The sequence below is a fragment of the Cavia porcellus genome, unplaced genomic scaffold, assembly GCF_034190915.1.
Source record: "Cavia porcellus strain 051 isolate PalLab524CR breed Dunkin Hartley unplaced genomic scaffold, mCavPor4.1 scaffold_18, whole genome shotgun sequence".
Taxonomy (NCBI): domain Eukaryota; kingdom Metazoa; phylum Chordata; class Mammalia; order Rodentia; family Caviidae; genus Cavia; species Cavia porcellus.
Window position 1 is genome coordinate 60852938 of NW_026947501.1, and position 22207 is coordinate 60875144.

Genomic DNA, 22207 nt, shown 5'->3' on the forward strand with positions numbered 1-22207 from the left:
TCTTAGCACTTTGGTACTCTGTTTTCTTTACTCAGCCTACCTGGATATTTTCCTATCTGCCTCATCATCATCAGTTCTTAATATCCCCACTGAGAATGACACTGTAATCCTCAGGGATTATGCAAACACTGCTCCTGCTCTTCAATATTACATTGCTAATCCATTAGGATTTAGAAAAGTACAATTTGAAAAAGGAGGAAATAATTCCATTGCCCATAATTTAAGATGGTAAAATCAGATCAGTTAATGCTGCCAATGTAAGATATAATTAACACAGCCATTGTGTAGAGGGTATTGCAGCACATATGGTATGATATGTAAAGTCAAACAATGTTTTTTTATAATATGTGAATATAGATATTATAAAGTTAAAGATCAAATGGAAACTTCTTCCTTAGTTCTTCCTTGGGCAACATTTTTAGAATGACCTTGACAGTATCAAGTATCAATTTCATATATGATGACAAAAATTTTGTTGAAATAGAAAGTTATAACCAGCATTTTTTACTTTATATGTCAGGTTCTTAATAGTTTCCTAAATAACAAGGAACACTCTTAGTCAGTTGGCATTTTCCAGTGTTTTAATTGCCTGCTGTGATATAATTATTGTGACATTTTGGGATGTTTTTAACATCCTGAATTAAATATTCTGACATCCCACAGAGCACTTCATGAAAACAGTCAAACTGTATTCAAGTCATTAGCAGTCTACAGCTGTCCTTTAATATTAAGATTATTTTCCAACACAAAACACAGATGAAAATTAAAGTATTTAACAACTTTGAGCTCAGGTTATATTTGAGTTCTACATTATCTTAATTTATCAGATAAGAGAGATCAGGGTGACTCTGAGATTCTTTTATTAAACTTCATCTAAAGAGCCAAATGAATTAGGGCCACCTCAGGATAAAATATAATGAACAAAATGTACTGATTTCAAAAGTGCAATTACCCTTGGATTATACAGACACAAATTCTACATGAGGGATAATCACAAGAACATCACAGCTCTTTCTATATTGTCCTGGAAGAGCTGTCTTGCTTTATTTTATTTGCTTATTTACTTATCTATCTGTTAAAGGCCTAACTGGGTAGATTTATGATTAGCAGATGCATAAATGACCATTATCACTTACAAACATCTCACATTTAACACATCTGAAAATCAACTTTCTCATTGCCTTCTTCATGTTTTTCTCCTTAACTCACCCCATCTCAGGAAAGGACAAATCTATGATTCCATTTGTTTAGCTCCATGAATTCTTTTCCTGCACTAACAAATCAAATCCAAACCACCAGAAAATCCCATTGGCTGACTTTCAAAATACATCCAAAATCAAACACTTTGTACTTCCTTCTCCTCTGCTTTTTACCTCATGTTGCATTTTCTATTTTTGTAAATTGTGGTAAAATACAGTGAGTACAAAATTTATAATTTTTACTGTTTACAGAAAATTGACTGGCATTAAGTACATTCACAATGTTGTACAACCATTACCACTAATCAATCATCACCCAGCCCCTAGTAAGCTCCATTATCCTTTCTCTCTTCATGAATCTGACTGTAGGATATACCTCGTATAATTAGACCCACGCAACATTTTGTTCCTTTATGTCTGGCTCACTCAGTTTGGAATAATGTTTTCAAAGTTCATCATGTTTCGTGGTTGTGCTTCAGAGTATGTGCCAGAATATCCTTCCTTTTTAAGGCTGACAATATTCTATTACATATCTATACCGAGTTTTGTTTACCCATTCAACTCTTGGTGGACATTTTTACTTTTTGACTATTGTGAATAATGCTTGTATACAAGTATACAAGTATTCAAGCCTCTGCTTTCCATTCTTTGGGCTGTTTTGTTTTGATGGGATTTATTCCAGTTATATCTGGCTGCAAGTTTGTTGGATCCTATAATAAATTTATTACCATGTGATCAATTTATAATAAATTTATAATAAATTCATCAATTTATAATAAATTCATTATCATGTGATCAAACAATTACACTATTACTCTAATTGGGCTGCATGTTTCCATCCTTATATCTTCATTATTCCCACAGCATTCAAGGTGATCCTTTCAGGGTGTAAAGCAGGTCATGTCATTTTCCATCTCCAATCCCTCTGGAGTGTCTCACAGCAGAATGAAATCCAAAGCCAACCTTCCCCTCCCTGAATCCCCAAGATGCTCTGTGATCTGATCCATCGGATGCTGAGCTGATCTAACTCCTGACCCTTTTCCCACTTGCTCACTTCCAGTTTCACAGACCTCCTCTCTGTTTCTCAGATCTGATTGTTCTCTGCCTTGGGACCTTTCCACTGACGGCATCCTCAGTCTGGATGGCCAAATAACCATACAAGGCCATCTATGATTTCTTCCCAGTGTCTGCTCCTATCCCACCTTCCCAGAGTTGCCTTCTTTATTGTTCTATGGGAGCCTGTGAGCACAGAGAAATCATACCAGTCATTTTCTACCATCTTAATCTGCTCTATTTTTTCCATAGATCTTATTATAGGTGCCTTTTATATTTATTAGCTTGTTTATAATTGACTATTTTTACTCACCAGAATATGAAATTCCCATGCCAGAAACACTGAATAATCATTGCTATGTTCCAAGATCCTAAATGGATGATTAGCACTGAGAGGTACTCTGTATGGAAACTGAACATCACAGATCCTGTCAAAACAAGATAGCAGGGAATTAACAATGGCCACTACCTTTAGAAGGAGAACCCCCATAGATGCTACTCTGCATATTGTTATCCTCTGAATGGCCTTAGGTCTGCAAAGTCAGTGAAACACTAAACAATACACATGTTAAATTGTATTTTACCTCAATAGCTATCATCAAAGCCTGTGTTTCTCTGGATTAGCTAGTCATTTACAGTGGAGAGGGAGGTTGACTCTTCTTGTCTCTCAACCCATATGCCAGAAGGCGCTGGCATCTGGTTCTTCTCCCAGTGGCCCATGCATGGCATCAATTCTTGCTTCTTGGTGACTTCTTATTCTCTTCCCCCACAGTCTGTGAATGGCACCAACTCACAGGAAAAGGCTGGGGTCTGGTTGTTCCCCTAGTGGCCCATGCATTGTGCTGATCCTCAAGGAGGGCTTGCTTCTTGTTGATTTCTTGTTCTCTTCCCGCACAGTCCATGAATGGCACTGAGTCACAAGAAAAGGCTGGCATCTGGCTTTCCCCACAGTGGCTCACCATGGATCCTGTCAATAATGGTCTCAATGTAAGCTCTAATCTTCCAAAAATTTTTGACTTCTTTTTCTTCAGGAGACAGGATGAAAAAATGGAATTTAATTTTGTTAATAATTCATTTTTCTTCACTACTAGAGTAATACATTATGTTCCCCTAGAAAATTTAAGAAGAATAGATGAGCACAAAAAAGAAATTAAAAATCTCCCATAATAACTTAACTAAAAGATCATAATTCTTAAGTTCTCATGCATATTCTTCCAACTTTTTAAAATTCATGTTCATTTGTTTTAATGATGGAATCAAATACAGACTTTTATAATTTTTCTTACTAAATGCTGTGTAGCATAAACAGCTTGATCAGTAAATGTTCTTCTAGAGCACCACTCCTGTGGTGCAGTAATACTCATTTGTGGATAGCATACTTTAACCTTGAATGCTAGGTTTAAATAGTTTTAAATTCTTCTGTCTCATTGGCAAGGGGACACCTTTGAAGTTAAGTCTTCTAGCCTGAAATGAACATATTCTCATTAAATTCCTAAAAATGAGGCCTGAAGCTCAGCAACCATGCAGGTTTTTAAAGCTTTTCCTATGTTTGGTCAGTGTATACTCTTCCAGGCAGGGAAGGAAAGGACATGTTTTAGAGGTGACTGAGAATTGCTGTTTGTCATCCACAGCTTCCATAGCCAGTGGAATAAGCAGGGCCAGCATCAGAAGTGATCTCATATGAATCTGACTACAAGAACAGTGAGTAAAGGAAGTTAGGTAACAGGTACTCACAGAACCTGGGTATTAAACACTTCTTACCTTTAACTGACCGAGGTGGTCAACAGTATCCTGGTGAGGGCAGCATGAACATCTTATGAGTACTTTTTCTACTAAATTCTTTTGCTCTTAACAATTAATAATAATTTATATGTGACCAATGCATTGATTGCTATTAAAACCTTGGCTTCACACTTTGTGACCCAGGAATTTAAAGGTTTACTGAAAGTTCTGCTTATTTCAATAGGTAGTTTTGTGGATTTGCAGATTGTTTTATAGCTGGGAAACAGTTCACAAAAGCATGGAATACTTAATGAAAACAAATAGGACAGAATTTGGTACCACTATAATTCATATTTCAAATTACTGTAACTGTTTCAAGTTTTTTTTTTTTAACAACTCTGGTCAGATTAAGCCATTGTTTCAATGTCAAGAGACTGACAGAATTTATAGCAAAAGGAGGAAGTGCTTTCTTCTTTGTAAATTACTAAGATTCTCTCTGTGTAATTTATCTGCAGGAACATTTCTCAGACGCTTGTCCACTTTTTAAAGGTTCATTTAATTAGAGCACAATAATAAAACCCATGACCTTCTTTGTTTTATGTGCCAGGCATAAATCGGTACGTGACACATGACCCAGGAAGTGAAAAAGCTCCTCAGGCCAGTGCCACTATCTCCCCTGTTTGGGATTTCCACAACTTTTCCCATGTCACCCCACATGTTGGGCTGCTCCTGAAGAAAGGAAAAGCACCACTCTCAATCTACATATAAAAAATTGGCAAAATCAACTGTTTCTCCATTATTACATGAAACTAGTATCTGTATTTTCTCATCATTCTAGGGGAAGACTCTGTTATATTTTTTAAAACTAATACCATAGTTCAATATACTGAGATTTATAATTTTCAAGGCACTTTGATTACCTACAAACAGTCATACTTATTCACTGCTTTCACTCATCATCTTTCAGTCCTCCCCTCCTGCCTCCCCACTCTTCCTTTCCAGTATAGTTCTCCTTTCTGTCAGAGAAGAAAGATGCTTCATAGGTTTTATCTGCCTGAATCTCTCTTTAACTGTCAACGTGATTACTATGTTCTCTTTTTGTACAATTTATTGAAATATAATTTAGTTACTATAAAATCCATCCTTTTTATGTGTAAATCTAATTTTTAAAATAAATTTACAGAACCATTCAATCATCACCACAGTCCAATTATACAATATTTCAAACATCTCAAAAATATCCTTGGGCTACTTTATCCATTCCAAAATAGCCATTTATAAAATACAATGTCTGTTTTTTTAAAGACTCTCTTTGTTTAGTCCTATGACAGCACACTCAATTTCCCTCATCTTTTTTTAACATTCATTTTTAGCCTCCTTGGCCTATCCCTCCCACTCTATTTAATCTTTAAGTATGGAAGATCCTTATCGTGTGGGCCTAGGTCTTCTTTTCTTACTTTTCATCTTTTTCCTGATCTTCCTCATTCATTGGATGACTTCAGTCACTATCACTTTAAAGTCAAAAACTTATTTTCCATCCAGACCTCTTTTCTGAGCTCCAGATCTTTGTATGATCCCTTCTGTACCTATTGTCTTCACTCAGATGTCTCACAGACATCTCAAACTTAACACACCTGCAAATGAACTTAAAATTCTCTGTGTATACCAAATGTTTTTTCTCTGACAGTGCCATTTATCAATTAAAAGACCACTCATTGCCCATTTCTCAATAACACAATTTACTCATCTATTTATATCAACATACTTGGGCAGCCCTTGGCCCTTCCTTCTTTCTAATCTACCATATCCAATGCATCCCTTCTCCTTGACCCTAGCTCCAAAGCAGCAGCAGTGCTTACCTGAACAATTATAGTACTGTCCTAATTAGTTTCCCTGCCACTCCTCTGAACTAAACTTTCCCCCACGCTACTATCAGAGTTAAATAAAAAGGTACTGAAATTTAAATCTGCTTAAAATGTTTTGATGGTTTCTATAACCTCTAAAGTAGATTGAAACCACAGCCTCCAAAGCCCTGTATGAGCAATTTAACAATATCTCACACTGTATCCTGCTCACTGAAATCCCGCAACAGCCGCAGCGAATCAAACTCTTTCTCATCTCAAATTATCTCTTTTGTCAAAGTGTTCCTCCCTGCATCTCCGTTTCTCATTGTTTTTCATCCTTAAGTTTTGTTTGCAAGACTTGTTCAAAGGTGATTTCCTTCTCCGACTCCACATTCTTGACCAGTTTCCCTGCAGTACTCCCTCATAGTGACAAAGGAAAGCCAGAGCTGGACAGGAATTACACTGGTAAAAACATTGTATTCAGAAATATTACAATAGAAGAATAGAGACGTCAGTAGAACTGGGCTCAATTCCAAATACAGCATGGGCAAGAGGGAATTTAAAGCCAAGAGTCAGGGTGAGAATTGGTGGATGGAAAATTACTAAGAGGAAACATCAGTGGTATGGAAGACTGTGAACCAATTTAGGACTCTTACCTCACAGTCTAGTGTAATTAGACTTCACCAGGGGCTGGGGGATAGAAGATGAAGGACCCAATTAGATATCAAGAGAAATCAGGTATGAAGGATGGGGTGTTCCAAAATGACTTGGCAGACTTCTTGCTAAAAACTTGATTTCACAAGAAAGCACACAGAAGGCTATATAAGAAATTTCAAAAGTTTAGTCCACCAAAAAGTCTTTGTCAATATTATTCTGTCTTTTACTTTGTAGCACTAATCACATCTCCAAGATGACAGGGGCAATTCCAGATCTATTTCTATACCCTTAGGAGCTGCTTCAGTGCCCAACACTATGGAAGCACTGAATTAATTCTTGCCCAAAGACTGCATGTTTTCATTTCACATAAATCCTGAAAGATGACCTCAATCATCGCAATACATAAGTAAAGAAAGCGAAATTCTGAGAAAGTAGGTAACTTGCTCAAGATGAAACACAGAAGACACTGAAAGTATAAATAGAGTAATGCATTGAGCAATTTAGAATGCCTGTTTAATCAAAGCTGAATAATGATTAATGATGCTTATTGTCATTAATATTTTTCAGGTTTTAAATAAGTCTTCCACCCAAGGAACCCAAGAAGTTAATCAGCCTAAGAAAATAGAGTTCTAATTTCTCATTCAATTTTAACTCTCAAAAACTGCTTGTGAGATAGAAATTAACATATATTAAGTTATGTTACGACAGGAAAGCCTAACTCACAACCAGCCTATTTTTGTAAAGATGTCTGACAAAAGGAATCCACAGCTTCTCATCCTGTATTTAATCACTACATACTGAATAAAATCCCAGTGAATCAAAGACTCACTGAATATCAAATAGAAAATACTGGATAGTGTGGTAAATGATGTCACACCTAAGGAGTGAGACAAAACTTGAACCTTTAACTCTATTATTCAAATTTTACATGTAATCCTTGAGCCTCATTGTATGCAGCCTTTATCTGAAGTAGCTTTTCAGTGGTTCTATATACCATGCCAACCTGCTTCCACCACTTTTGTAGGAAAGTCAAATAATTCATAATTCATTGCTGGAGCCAGGAGGAGTATAATGTGAGTCAGCTTCACAGAAGTGAGACTTAAAGGAGAAATATGAATCTGAAAAAGTTGCTGCCCTAAGTGGCCATGAGTAAAGATGTGACAGTGGAAGCCATGTATTTGCATGTTTTTGAGAGAAAACAAATTTGCTTGGCTATGAAAGTAACATTTTATTTCTGTACCCCAAAGGAAGATTTACAGCGAACACAACAGTGCTAATTTAAACGACATCACTGAAATGACAGACTTATTCATAGACTATTCTTCTCCTTAATCTCCACTTTTTCTATAACATCTGGTCAAAGGCATTGATGAAAAGTGCCTACATACTAATGTACTGAGTATCATGATAAACATTTATTTTTAACTCTCTTTACACTAGGAATGAGATCTTCAGATTGAGAGCTTAGGGGAAATTTGTGTTTGTGAATAATGTTGGTTAATACTGCACCACCCTATGAACTCACCAAACATGGTGCAAAATAAGCATGTGGTATAGATTATGCTTTTGCCTTGGTATTATTTAGCTAATGGCATGGGTCTGAGAGCACATTCTTATAAATGGGAAATAAAATATAACTAAATAATAACAAGATGAGCCAAAAACCTTAACAGATGGAAACATGAAAGGTTAAGGTTGACATTCCTTCTTTAAAGGCACCATGATGGGGTGAGTGTAGAGAAATGTCAAATAGAAGGGAAGTAAAACAAATTAAATTCACCACTGTAGCTGACTAATGTCAAAATCTCAAAGGTGACTGGAAAGGCCTTTCAAGTCTAAATAAAGATAGGAAAATACCAATAATTATGCCTTCTATTTATCACTTTCAGCAGCTTGAGACATTTTACAAATTTTAACTCATTAATCCTCACAACATGTCTGTGAATCAAGTGGATGACAACTGGTCTACCTCGTCTCACAGAAAAATGATGAGACCCAGTGGGTAGGGGGAGTGGCAGAGCTACCACACCATGGCTGTGGGGCAGCCAGGAAAATCCAAGCAGTAGCTAGTAGTTCTCAAATTAAGACATTAAATCCATTGAAATTCAGACCCTTCCAAAATAAATATGCTATTATTACACAGTCTAAAATTCTAAGATTGGAAAGCCATCCTCTTCTAATGAGCTGGTAGGATTGCAATCCTCTAGTCTTAGGTGTCAGTGAGAATTTTTCAAGTGCTGTCATTCCCATATATCAAACTCTGCCATGGTTTGTGCCATGTTACCCTTCTGTCAGACAATCAAATATTCCTACCTTGTTCATGTCAGGCTATACCATATATCTGCTTGACTAAGGAAATATGACCAAGACCATTTGTCACTTCTAAAAAAAACACTTTAAGAACTAATACATGGTTAACCATGTATATTTCCCTTCTGATGTGAGACCTGTGAGTACAGACTGTTCTACCAATTTCCTGAAGATCACACAGCTGAAAACAGCCAAGCTAAGAGATTTTAACCAGGCCCTTTACTTCAGCACCTTTTCTCTTACCCATTACCCTGTATTTTCACCACAGGAATACTGTGGTCTAAAAGAGTCCAAGTCCACTGTCAAGTAGAAACCTTATTATCATTTTCTACAGGCAATGGAGAGAATCTAGTGTAAGCTGAGCAAGGCAATAGTTAATTAAATGCTTTTATTCTCCGTACATATGTCTGTTCAAGTCTTTATGAAACAGGTTTATCTTTAATGTCAGCTAAAAGCCTATTTACAGCTTAAGAAAGAAGTAACCAGTTCTCTATCTAATAGGTTGTCCACAAGGTTTCAATTCCAGTTCCTCACTCCTGACAATAATATGGCTTCTCACCAGTGTTTTGTCTTCAGCCCGATGTTAAATACCTAGTTCTTTCACCCTTCATGTGTCTCATTTTAAAAGAGCTACTTTTTACTAGAGACTAAATATTTATATCCTACCCAGAATTCAAATGCTGAAGCTTCAATTCTCAATGTGATGGTATTTGGAGGTGGGTCTTTAGGGAAGTAACTGAAGGTGGCATCCCACGATGGGATTAATGTCCACATAAGAAGGGGGAGAAAACAGAGTTCACAGTTTTCACATGTGACAGGAAGAAAGCAGCCGTCTTCCAGTTGGGAGGTGTGTCCTAGACAGAAATGAAATCTTCCGGCACCTTGTGGACTTCCCAGTCACCAGAATTTAAGGGAAATAAATATCTGTTGTTTGAACTAGCCAGTCTATGATGTGCTGTTATCGAGTCGCTAAATCTTACTTTCTAATTCTTCTTTGTTCCGGTTGCAGATCCAACCTATGATCTTTCACTTCAATCTTCTTCATCTCAGCAGTCAGCATTTCTACTAGTACAGTTACCTAGAAGCCAAATTTGGAGTCATTTCTTGACTCGTTTCATGCACAGGCTTCACCGATTTATCAGCATGTATCAACACCTTGTTTCCAAAATATTTCCTACAGTCCACTGGTTCTTATGTGCTCCACAACTACTCACAAACCTGCATGAGAATGCAAACTCCCTGAACTACAACAATAGAATCTCAACTGTTCTCCTTTCTTTCAGTCTTGACCTCCTATATATTGTTCTGCAAAGAGTAGTCAGGGTAATCCATCTCAAAGGTGAGTGAGATTGTGCCCTCTCCTCCTCTTATGCTTCCAAGAATTTCTCATCTGGTGGTGTGCTGGTTGGTCAGTGTTAACTAATCTTCCTTGGAAAGAGATGCTAATACCACTCAGCTCTTTCACAGTATAAAGCATATCCAGGACATCACTGTTCTCAACACACTCAGAAAACATATAGAGTCCTTACTATAGATTCAAAGCTGTATATAATCTTCCTTTGCTACTCCTTTAATCTTATGACTCTTTTAGTTCCTCCAGCAATGAATTAAAGGAAAGGCTAGAGATATAAGAGCAGTGAAAAACAGGAACCAGGTAGGTCTATGTATCTCAAGGTAAAAACAGAAAATTGTTACCAGTATTTTCAGTTACAGTTACAATATAAACTGTACTTAATATGCACGGGGGGGCATACTTCAACTCCTTTAGTTATTCTAACTTATGTAATTCTATCAATGGCCTTGTAAATTAAGTATAGTAGTGATTCCACTTTAGAGATAAGAAACCTAAGGCATAAAGAAGGTAAGTAACTTGCCCTAGGTATGGTCAATTTAAACTATAACCAGGAGTTTAATCTCAGATAAACCTGGCTCCTAACTCTCTGTTCTAAACCCCCGAGTACACTGTGTATCTTCTATGATGGCCATTTCAGAAGTTCAAAAGACTTCAATCCTTTCCCTACCTATGTGTTATTTCACCAGAAATCAAGTCCCAGGGAACATATTATAATGGGAATATCTTGGGTCCCATCCCTTGGTCTTGGCCAGTGGAGAGCGTGTTATGTTTCTGCAAGTCTTTCCAAGACTACATAGAAAAGATCAAAGGGGACTCCCTTAAAGTAAATCATGATGGCATTAAAGTAGAGGGAATAGATCTTGTCCAGCCAAATATCAAAAGTCTCTACCAGATCATTTCATTTAATTTCCTAATTAAGCTAAGATCTCTAAGATCCTTCTCACTCCACGATATGTCTATGATTTTCATAAACTCCGTAAAAGTCAGGTAAGAACTAGCACAGAATACTAATATTTTCACAAAGGAAAAAAGGGAACAAGAGAGAAAATTGAGGACTACTTTTGACCTTTTAATGTACATTGGAGCACTGTGCTAACAGCTTTACATACAATTTTATTTCATTATCTCAATGCTACAAGATAGTCCACATATAAGAACCTTGAAGATTAGGAAGATCTAATGATTTGTTCAAGGTCACGAAACCAGTAGAGCTGAGGCTTAAACTCTAATTTGTCAGATTAGAATTTTAATTCTCTTAATTTATAAGATATTAAGATAGGCTTGACCATATAAGAATTGAAGCAGTTCTTTGAGTACTGGGAAAACAATTCTAAGCACATATAATATGCAAACTGCTTTATAATAAAAACCTGAGACGATTAAATTAAATCATAAATGTAAAAGCACTAATCAGATGGCATATATTATGCTATAATTGGTACAAAGATATTAAAATCACACACTCATTATAAAATGCATTGACAGTAAAATATCAAAAAAAGACTTGCATTTATCATAAAAGCATCATAACCTTGAACTTGTGACATATTTAAAGTGTTGACAGGGTTAGGTCTGTCATCTCCAGCCCAGAGCAGAAGAGAAAAAGGTTGACTGTTGATAATCCCTTCCAGTCTTTGTCAAATCAAGGGCCTGTACATGCAGTATAACTCTCCGTTTCCCTAGAAAGAAAAAATGATCCATTCATTTACAGAGAAAATTTTGTGGGCAATACAATCCCCTTTTACTTCAAGTCATTTTTTTCTCATGAAGAGAAGAATAAAGCAAAAATTTATTTTCTTCTGGAAATATGGGAAGAGAACACCAAAGAGAAAGCCACAAGTCAGTCTATAATTTGTTACATTTTTATCACATATTCATAAATATCTTGGTGTGGGGAATTCTGTACACATTATCCATACCACATAAAGAGAAACACATAGTAGGGCTTTCATCCACAGATAGAAATTGCAGGTAATTCATATTAAGTCATTAACTAATTACATGACTCTGGCCAAGTCATTTGATTTCCCTTTGCCCTTTCGTCCATCCCTCAGTTGGGCACTACATAGAAACTCCCTGAAAACCAGATGTTACATCAAAGTCAGTGTTTCCTGGAGGCCAGCCTTACTGACTTCTTTGAAAAGCACTAAATTTAGAAGTAGCGTGCAAATAGCATTGCTCAGATTAAACTTGCTTATTAGTGGTCCAGATGATAATCAAAGGCAAACAGATGGTCGCTTAATGAATGTTATTGGAAGGAAAGCATCTTTAAATATAGGATTTGTGTGAAAAGTTTGCTTTTTCTTACAAGTCATTTTGATGATTACATTAGAATGTTGGCATCTCTTTTCAGAATATAACTTTGTGGGACCTCACATAGGCATGTTGAGAAAGATCAAAGCTTTGCAGAGCCAATGGGAGATTTCCCCAAGTCTAATAAGCAAAACTATGCAGTTACAATGAAGATCAAAAGCCTTCACAAAAGCAAACAGTTATAGAGAGAGCAAGAGTGTAAATTTTAAGGAATCATAGATATCACATATACTTTGCTTTTAGAAACACAACACATGAAATCTAATCTATAACAGTGCCAAAATGTGTAATGGTTGTTTCTTTAAAAAAAATCTGAAATAAGATTCTTCTGACCCAAATTATCTTAACAGTCTTTAGACAGGATTTTATTTACTTCATTTTTCTTCAAAAAACATGTTTTTTTTTTACTCAGCAAAAGTGTAGTGAGTTACTATGCGTTATCCTCTCCTACATACAAGACAGAATTACAAAATACATTTTATAACAGACAAGAGAGCTAACCTATTGAAGATGCAATGAACATGAATTCGTACTACTGATACTAACCAGTGCTAGTAGTGCACTGGGTTTTTTCTTTGTTTATTTATTGCTTTTTGGATTTTTTTTTTTTTTGGTACCAGGAATCAAACTCAGGACCTATGTTAGTAATACAGATAACATTAATGAAATTATTTCTAAAATTCTAAGGTATCAGGTAATTTTTGTAAAGATATTTATCATAAAGAATTTCACACGCATGCTAGTTTTCTTGTCCTAAAATTCATGCTAATACCTAACAACTACAGAAGGTTATCGTATTATTTAAGGTTCACCTAGAACACAGAAGTCACACTAACTATTCAAAAAGAAAGAAATGAATAAAAAGTAAATGAATAAAATAGCTGTGAAGTAGGAAACTTAAGGCATAAAAAGAGATTTATAGTAGAGATGGCCTGCTAAGTGCTCACAGCTCTCCAGTTGAAGACACCTGATTTGTAGCCTTTTGCCAATTTCCATAGTGTAAATCCTCCCACCTCAGATATCAATATTTTAACCACTTGCAGTAAGTGGTCAGTATTTTAACCACTTCCACTTCCTGAAAACTTCAAGAAATGGCTAATAACTCCAGGACTCGGGAAAAATGCTAGAATTATTAAAACCTACAAGTTTGGATGAGTAGCCTTGAAGGGTTAAAACCTATACCTCAGGGGAGCAAATGCTGTTCAATGGCTGTTTATGAGAAGAGTGAAGAGAAAGGCAGCCCTTGAGCCTAAGACACAGAACCCTAAAAAATTAGATTTGTTTGGTCCCAGTGTCTCTGCGATAGGGAAGACAAAATTTGAAAATATCAGAGAAACTTCAAATTAGATTCAGTTTTTTCTATGGGAAGGAACTATCATTGCCAGGATGGAAGAACACTGAATGAAGCAGGCACAGAAAGCAGATCAGAAGCCAACAAGAGGCAGACAGGATGGAGTATGCTCCTTTTTCTCCTCCTGCTGTCTTCCTTTACTGTCCCTAATGGAAGAGTAGCAGAGGACTGCTGAAAATATGTTTCACCAAGTCTCAGCCCCAACACTGTGGAACCAAGTACAGAAAAGAGAATTTAGAAGTGCAAGACAATACTTTAATAAATGGCACAGTTATATGTTGAAGGAGAAGCCTTCGGATTGTAACTCCTTATAATTTGTAAAACTTTTTAAAAAATCATTTGGAATAGCAAACACTACTACTTATTATTGTGTGCTTTACAATGTGCCAGGAACCTTGTTAAATCTTTAACATAATCATCCTAAAATTATGTATAATATATCTTGTGCTATTTTCACAACAACCCTAAGAGGTAGGCACTTTTAATCCCATTTTGCACACGAAGAAATGGAAATACAAAAAAAAAATGAGAGTTGCCTCACACTAAGTGGTTCTCAAACATTTGTCTTCTGACTTCACTTCACCATGCCACCTTCTGTCCACAGAAACATAATTTTTAGTTAGACAATAACCCAAAATGCCAGGGTTCACTTAGGAGGACTTTAGATTTATATTCTTAATGGTATATAGCAAAGATACTATGCCTCCTGACAGTTCTTGTTAGAAGAGTTATAGTAGCATGCAACCAATTTTCTACACACAAGAGCCATCCCTGAAAGCCGTGAGCTGCGACAGTAATGTAAAAACCATAAAACAAAAACAGTGATGTAAACAATGCAAGGGGTTCATTTTCCCATGCAAAACAAGTTGAGAATTTGACAGTCTAAGAACTGTATGGCAACACTCTGCCACTCGTAGCAATCAGAGGCTGAATTTCCAGCCCTACCCTCTTCCTGCACAGGTGTATTTCTTCTGCATGCTGCCTCATGCTCATCATGGCAACACCGGGCCTTTGTATCAGATATGGAGTCAATGTTCTACTCAAAAAAGGGGAAGGGCAAAAGCAGAAAATTCTGTTGTTTTTAAAAAATTGCTCAGAAGCTTCTTTCAGGAATTGCTGCAAACATCTTGTCATCCAGAACTGTGTCCAGACTACATCAAGATGAAAGAGAAAACATTCTTTTTTAGCTGGACATATTGCTACCCAATAAAACAAGAGGTAAGTTAGTTTGAAAAAACAAGTATAAAAATTTTTAGATGATTACACACATCAGTCACAAAGATAAGTAGGACTAGAAGGATCAATGGCTTATCTTTCATTTAATTGTCTACATTTAAAGTTCTTTCCTCAATTTTTTGCAATCCTTGATTTTATGATACACATATCCCAAGGCAGCCTCAGTGAAAATTGTATATTTATCTCCATAAAATCCTTCATATTTGCTAGCCGCAGTGTCCTGACTTTGGTCTGGGTGATACATCAGGAGCACACAGTAAACTGCATATGAAGAAGTCTCCTTCAAGACGAGTGCTCCCCATTTCATCCAGAGGAACTGTGAATTTGAAGAATGAGGAGGAGACTGTTATGTTTAAATCTAAAAACACTCCACAACAGGATGCTGCATTGAAGTTAGCCCCAGTGTTGGCAGCAATGTTCAGAGGTGGAGATTTTTGGAAAGTGCTTGGATCATGAAAGCTCTCATTTCATCAGCGTATTAATCCTTTGATGTGCCCCTAATTTGATGGAATTATTGGGAAATAATAGAAACAGGAGATGAAGCCTAGCTGAAAGGTCACAGGAGCTTGCCGTTAGGGACTATTCCTTGTCCCCAACTCCTTCCTCTCTGCTTCTCTGTGTCTCTGTCTCTGTCTCTGTCTCTCTCCCCGTCTCTCTCTCCCCTGATCACTGTGCCATGAGCAGTCTCCTCAGCCATATACTCCTGCTACCATAATGTCATGATGTTCTGCCTTACCACAGGCCTCAAAGCAATGGAACCAGCCGACCATGGAACTTAACCCTTTGAAACTGTGTGCCAAAATAAAGCTTTCCCCATTTAAGTTGATTTCCTTAGGTATTGTGTCACTATGACAGAAAGTTCTGCTTGTGAATATTTTCTTTCTATTACTTCAGAGTATTTTAGTCACAACAAATTCCACATTCAACAATGAGACAGTTTCAAGAGGATGGGAAACTATTGCAAGATCTAGTAACCAACAGCTTCTCTCATCTTCCCCATGCCCACTCTTTCCCTCTCTCTCCATAAGATGATGGCCAAGTCGAGAGAGTTCCCATGCACCCCTCCCTAAGCAGTTTCTCCCACTTATACTTTACATTAGCATGGTGCTTTTATTAGAGTTACTGAATCAATACTGATAAACATTCATTAACATAGGCCCAGGACACTGTGTGCTCCTAATGGTGCCAATGAACAGATGGAAGCCCATAGTTTGTTCAGTTTCATCATATGGATGATACATGTGGTCAATATGACTTACCACTATTGATAATAACTTTGATCACCTAGCTGAAGTAGTATTCCACCGACAGGTTTCCATACTATCCATACCTTTGGGAGGCAGTCACTCTTAAGGAGTGAAAAGTCATGCTCCCCTTCCAATATGAGAGAGGATTTGCATGATTTATTAATTTTGCACAAGAGATTTTTCTCTTCTATTATGTATTCAATTATATATTTATACTTATACACATATACATAATCAATGTGTATACATATATATTTTATACTCTGCCTGATAATCCAATAATTTTCTCTTTTTTGTTTCAAATTCTTCCACCTTTGGCTACGGGCAACTCTTTATATTGGCCCCTGTGTTCCTTTGTCATACATCATCAATGTGGGCTTGTTTCTTATTTTGTTTTCAATAATTCTTTACTTTTTAGTATCATGGTATGTTTCAGGTTTGTGTATGAATTCCTACCTCAGTCTGAGAATCAACCACTTCTTCAAATATTCTTTTCTCTTTACTATCAATTTTAGCTCCCTCAATAATTCTTTATTAAACAAACAAGAATGGTGGTATCACATGCCTGTAATCCTAGTACTGCTGAAGGCTGAGGCAGGAAGACCACAAGTTTGAACTCAGTATGAGCAACTTAAAAATTTACCAAGACCCTGACTCAAAATAAAAAATAAATGCTGGGAGTGTAGTTCAGTACGAAGGTCCAGTGTTCAATACCCAGTACTACAAAAATAAATGCATAAATATGAAACCCCTTTCTTTTCATTTTCAGCAAAGAAGAGACACAACAAAATAAGCCTAAAGATACACATTGCTAAAGACGAAGAAGGGATTTTCTATATCCTTTGCTGTGCTGGTTCTCAACAGATGAGTCACACATGCAAGAGGATGTCACTACTTGAACTGCCTCAGAGCATTTAGAATGAATCTTCTCCCTTTGGAAGAACTTTCTTACAATGAAGAGTCTTTGTACCTCACCTTTCAAAGACAGGACAACTAGCCAGCATATCTGTGTGCTCCAGCAATGTAAAGACTCTAGGGCCAACATAGGAAAGGCTAAAAGGAGGTTACAAAAAGGCAATGATGAAGGTGGCAATATACACAAGCCCCTCAATTCAGATGCCCTTTTAAGAGTTACCAGTGTGTATCAAATAGCCAGCAGATCCTTCAGGAAAGCAGAAATATTGGTGGGATTATCTTACATGGAAGAGACCCAGGACACTGTGTGCTCCTAATGGTGCCAATGAACAGATGGAAGAAAAGAAAGTCAGATCTGCTATCTGGAGTTTCCTCCTGATGGTGCTCACAAGCTGCATCCTTAGGACAAGGCATCTCTCAGCATCTAAGGTTGTTAATGTTCATTGACTCATCGCAAGTGTTTATTCACCCCCCACCCTGACTGTGAGTCACACACTAAGCTGGGTGCTAGAGATAAAGAGATGAATTATGCTCTGAGATCTTTAATTTGCATATGAGGTGATGGGAAAGGAAGATGTGGTGTCCTAAACATGTCAACTTGCAATTATAATACCACTGTTTTGATAGGTGACAATAGGCAGAAGAAAACCTGTGTAATGGCCGAGGATGGGAAGCAACAGGAAGAAGAAGAAGAAGAAGAAGAAGAAGAAGAAGAAGAAGAAGAAGAAGAAGAAGAAGAAGAAGAAGAAGAAGAAGAAGAAGAAGAAGAACGGGAAGGGGAAGGGGAAGGGGAAGGGGAAGGGGAAGGGGAAGGGGAAGGGGATGGGGAAGAAGAAGCATCTAAGCAGGTAATAATCAATACCCCAGCTCCTCACACATTACTGTCTCAGCTAGTCTTCGTATTATCTATGATTATACTGTCATATTCTTCACCTTCTTTACTCAACTATTTTTTTTCTTGGCCACTCTTACACTCACTTTTTTCACTTGTTCATTGTGTAAATCAGGGCTTTGCTAGAGAAGTTCAAACAGTAGATTGTATGTTCACAATCACATATACATACGGAGAGAACAGAGAGAGAGAGAGAGAGACGATGATGATTTATATAAGTATAGAGGAGGCCTGGCTAAGCAAATCTGAATTCTTTGGAGTAAGCTGTCAGGAAGGTTCAGCTAAAAACTCTTCTTCAGGTACTCACACTGTGGTCTATAAGCAGAATTTCCTCTTCTTCAAGAAAACCTTGATTCTGTTCTGAAGGAATTTCAATTGTTGGGATCAGGTTCACTCAGACTATTACGAATAGTATTTTCTTGTGTAAAGTCAACTAGCTGTAGATATAAATCACATCTACACAATATAGTCACAGCAACACTTAAACAAATGTTGGATTTAATAACTAGGAATTATTAAATAGCCAAATAGACACACACAACTGACCATCACCTTTCCCCATTTCTTTCCTATATCTTCCCTGAAGCCAGATGAGATTACAGTGTGAAGAGTTTCCCCAGGAGCTGTTATGTGGTGGCCCTACTCCCCCTCTCTTGCCCACAGCTGCTATTATGTAAAGCCTTATTAGGCTCAACCTTCTCCAACTTTGAATGTGGTATGCTTGATGCACAGACTGAAGATCCTGGCTAAATAAGCAGGACTACCGTAATATACATGAAAGAATAAAGGATACTATATAATCATCTAGAAATAGGATAAGCACAAAGCTCATTAGTTTAGAAATTAACAAATGATGAAAATATAAGAATGTGGGCTGAAAAGACCAGTAAAGAACTTCCATTCCTAACTCTTCCTTTGTTTTCGTTTATTTAAGTATGCAGGATAGAAACTAGTGTCCAGCTCCCAAAATCAACTAGAAATCTAGGTCATATAACTTTGGGCAACTTCATAACCACTGTGAATCTCAGTTTCTCCAGGAGCATTAGTGTCAGGAGCTAATATTGGGGAACTAGCAGTATGGGTGACTAACAAACCTTACTTCAGAAAGTCATATCAAGATAAGATGAGAACATTCATGCAAAAGCACTTAGCACAATGGCAAGCATGTTATGATGTTTGGAGGGTTTTTTTTAATTGCCTGCTATCATCTCTAAGTACCTACTATATGCTCAAGGAGACACTGAATTTAATAACATCTCACCTCTGACTTTGAGGATCATAAAATCCAATGAGAATTTGGCAGTAAAATTTTAACTGGATGTGAAATTTTAATAAGAGAGAGTAATGCAGAAAGTACTCCAGGCTGGGGATCAGGAAGTCTTCATAGTGAAATCCCACATGAGCTGATCTTCAAAGGACCAATGATACCTCCCTGAGCACAAAAGCAGGGAAGGGCATGGCAAGCATAAGGAATAGCATGTGCAAAGAGCAGAGACATGGATGGGCACAATATGCCTGAACAACACAATAAGTGTGGCGTGAGTGCAGCACCCGAGTGTGTAGTGGCCAAGAGGAGACACAGAGGAAGGGGAGGGAGACTGAAGCGTGGGAGGATGGTAAGAAATAAGCATCTTCTAGAAGCTTATGGCAGACAAGGGAGTTTGGCCTTTATGCTGGAGGCTGTAAGAGGCAGAATTCCAACGCTTCTCTTGACCATGGAGCAATCATACTGTAAATTGATAACACAGCATTTCAATTTACTTGTCTACAAGCCAGACATAGCAAATACGCACACCCCTGTGGAAATTCTGTTTGCCAGGATCATCAATAATCAGGGCAGAGTAGGAACAGGGGGATTACACACAGCAAAAACAAGTCAACCACGGCGTCCAACCCAGCCCATCCCTTTACATCATCACAGGCTGAGCATGCAGAGGACTGAGAAGGGAAGAAAACATTGTCCGCTGAAACAAAAACTGTATCTCCAAACATCTCTCCCTCCTCTCCCCTCCACACATGGCAGTTCTGAAACATTTTACACAGTTGAATATTCCTGTCTCCTTTCAGCACTTGCTTTTCTTGGCTTCCGGACACCTCAGTCTCCTGGTTGTTTTCCTACCTCTTTGATGATCCTTTTCTAAATGCTGGAGCGTCAGGTTCCAGTCTTTGGAGCTCTTCACTGTCTTCACTCACTCCTTAGGTGACTTCATCCAAACTTATTACTTTAAATACAATCTATTCCCTGACAGCTCCCAAATTTATATCTCCAGTGTAGCTCTTCCTTAGATTCCAGACTATTCAAATGGCTTCCAAGTACTTCCAACCCAAATGCAGTCATCTCAAAAGTAAGATGGATAAAACCAAGTTTTTGGCATGGTAATCCAAACCTATTTAGTAAACATAAATCACATGAATTATTTTAAAACATAAATCACCTCATTCTTCTCCTCAAGCCTGTCCAGTAGCTCTCCATCTCACTTACTGTAAAAGCTGAAGTTCTTACGGTCTCTTGCCAAAACTGACTCCCTCCCTTTACCTGCCTGAAACTGATTTCCTGACTCTTTCTACTTTCATTTTTCCCTCCCACCTACAGAAGCTTCTTTGCCTATCCTCAGTTATATCAAGCACTCATTATCCTAGGGCCTTTGCACTTACTGTACCCTCTGCTAACAATGTGCTTTCCCCAAATGAACTCAACTCAGAGTTCCACTGAAGTCTTCCCTGACAAACTTATTTTAAAAGACCCACATCAACACTATTAATACCCTGTTATGAATAGTTTAAGTCATGTAATGTTATATGTTTCACTTTTTAATTTGCTCTTTTTGGGTCTTCCCTACCATTACTAAAATGCAGTAAGGCATGACAATTTTTAATTTTGTTTTGCTCACCTGCCTATAACATCAAACAAAACCTGGCACACAATGCTCAGCAAATTTTTGTTTTAGTTAACTAATTGACCTAGAAAGAAAAGTCCTAGGCTAACTTAGATTTAGAAGACCTAGATTTCAGGCCAGTCTCTATGACTCATTTTCTTCATAATACTGAGCAAGTAATCTTTCTTCTTTGGCTTTGACTTCCTCATCTAAAGGGGGACAGCAATATCTGTTTCACATGTATAAAGCAGAGCAATTAGGATTATGTACAAAAAACATAATATAGGAAACACTTGACAAATGATTATATACTCATTTAACTTATTTAATTTCAGGGGAAAATCAAAGGATCTGAAATGGAATGAAAGTTTCATCCATTGTTAGCGGCTCTTAGACAAAATATGAACTGTAAAAACTAAGTTTAGAAATGTAAATGTTAAAATATTATCATTCCAATACTCTGCATTAAATCCTCAAACCTAAATAGAAAGTAAAGGTCCACATACATTTTTAATTACATAGACAGACTAATAAGTTACATTGTATGTAAAGTATTCATCTATAAAGTTATTTCACACATTTATTAAGTACCTATATGATGGTTAATCTTTATTATCAGCTTAAATGGATTGAGAAATACCCAGGAAATTAGTAAATCACATTTCTTTGTGTTTTTGTATTTTCACTAACAATTAGAAGATGGCTGTTCCGGCCTCATCAACGGACTTAGGCATTAATGAGATCACAATGTGAGCACATTATTTGGAAGTGATGGAAACAGAAGGAAAGGCCTGATTGGAGGTGGTAGGTCAGTTGAGTGCTACATTGTGGTCTATATCTTTTCCATGGTCCCTTTCTCTGGTGTGTTCTTGATTTGCTTGCCTGCTGGACATCATACTGTAAGGAAATTTCCTGTCACCTCTTTTGCTATGATGTTTCTGTCTTACAGCAATGGAGATAGCTTACCATGAACTAAACCTCTCAAACCATGAGCCAAAAAATACTGTGAGCCGCCTTTTCTTAGGTATATTGTCACAGGGGCATGAAGCTGACCAACATAACATACCATGTGTCACATACTGTTTTAGTCCCCAGTCTTAACACCACTCCCTAGATGCTCCCTAATCCAGGGCTTTCCACTCTGTGGAGCTTCAGGCTGAGGGCACCAGACTTCTATTTCAAGGAAGCCCAGGGTTGTGGTTCCTGGAGACCATCTTACTAAATGGAAATTTTTAAAT

At 37.3% G+C, this 22207-nt stretch overlaps 1 long non-coding RNA gene across 6 annotated transcripts in view; it reads right to left on the reverse strand.

The window, feature by feature from the left end:
* Nucleotides 1–22207, reverse strand: part of LOC134471389 (uncharacterized) — a 108983-nt gene that overhangs the window by 68895 nt on the left and 17881 nt on the right. For 4 of the 6 annotated variants that reach the window (XR_010040843.1, XR_010040842.1, XR_010040840.1 and 1 more), the window contains exons 2-4: nt 11671–11818; nt 2837–3362; nt 2566–2680 (exon numbers count right to left, since the gene is read on the reverse strand). This is a non-coding gene — a long non-coding RNA (uncharacterized LOC134471389). Of the gene's footprint in view, nt 1–2565; nt 2681–2836; nt 3363–11670; nt 11819–20212; nt 20622–22207 lie in introns of those variants that run through there. The other 2 variants (XR_010040841.1, XR_010040844.1) reach the window with 2 other exon arrangements.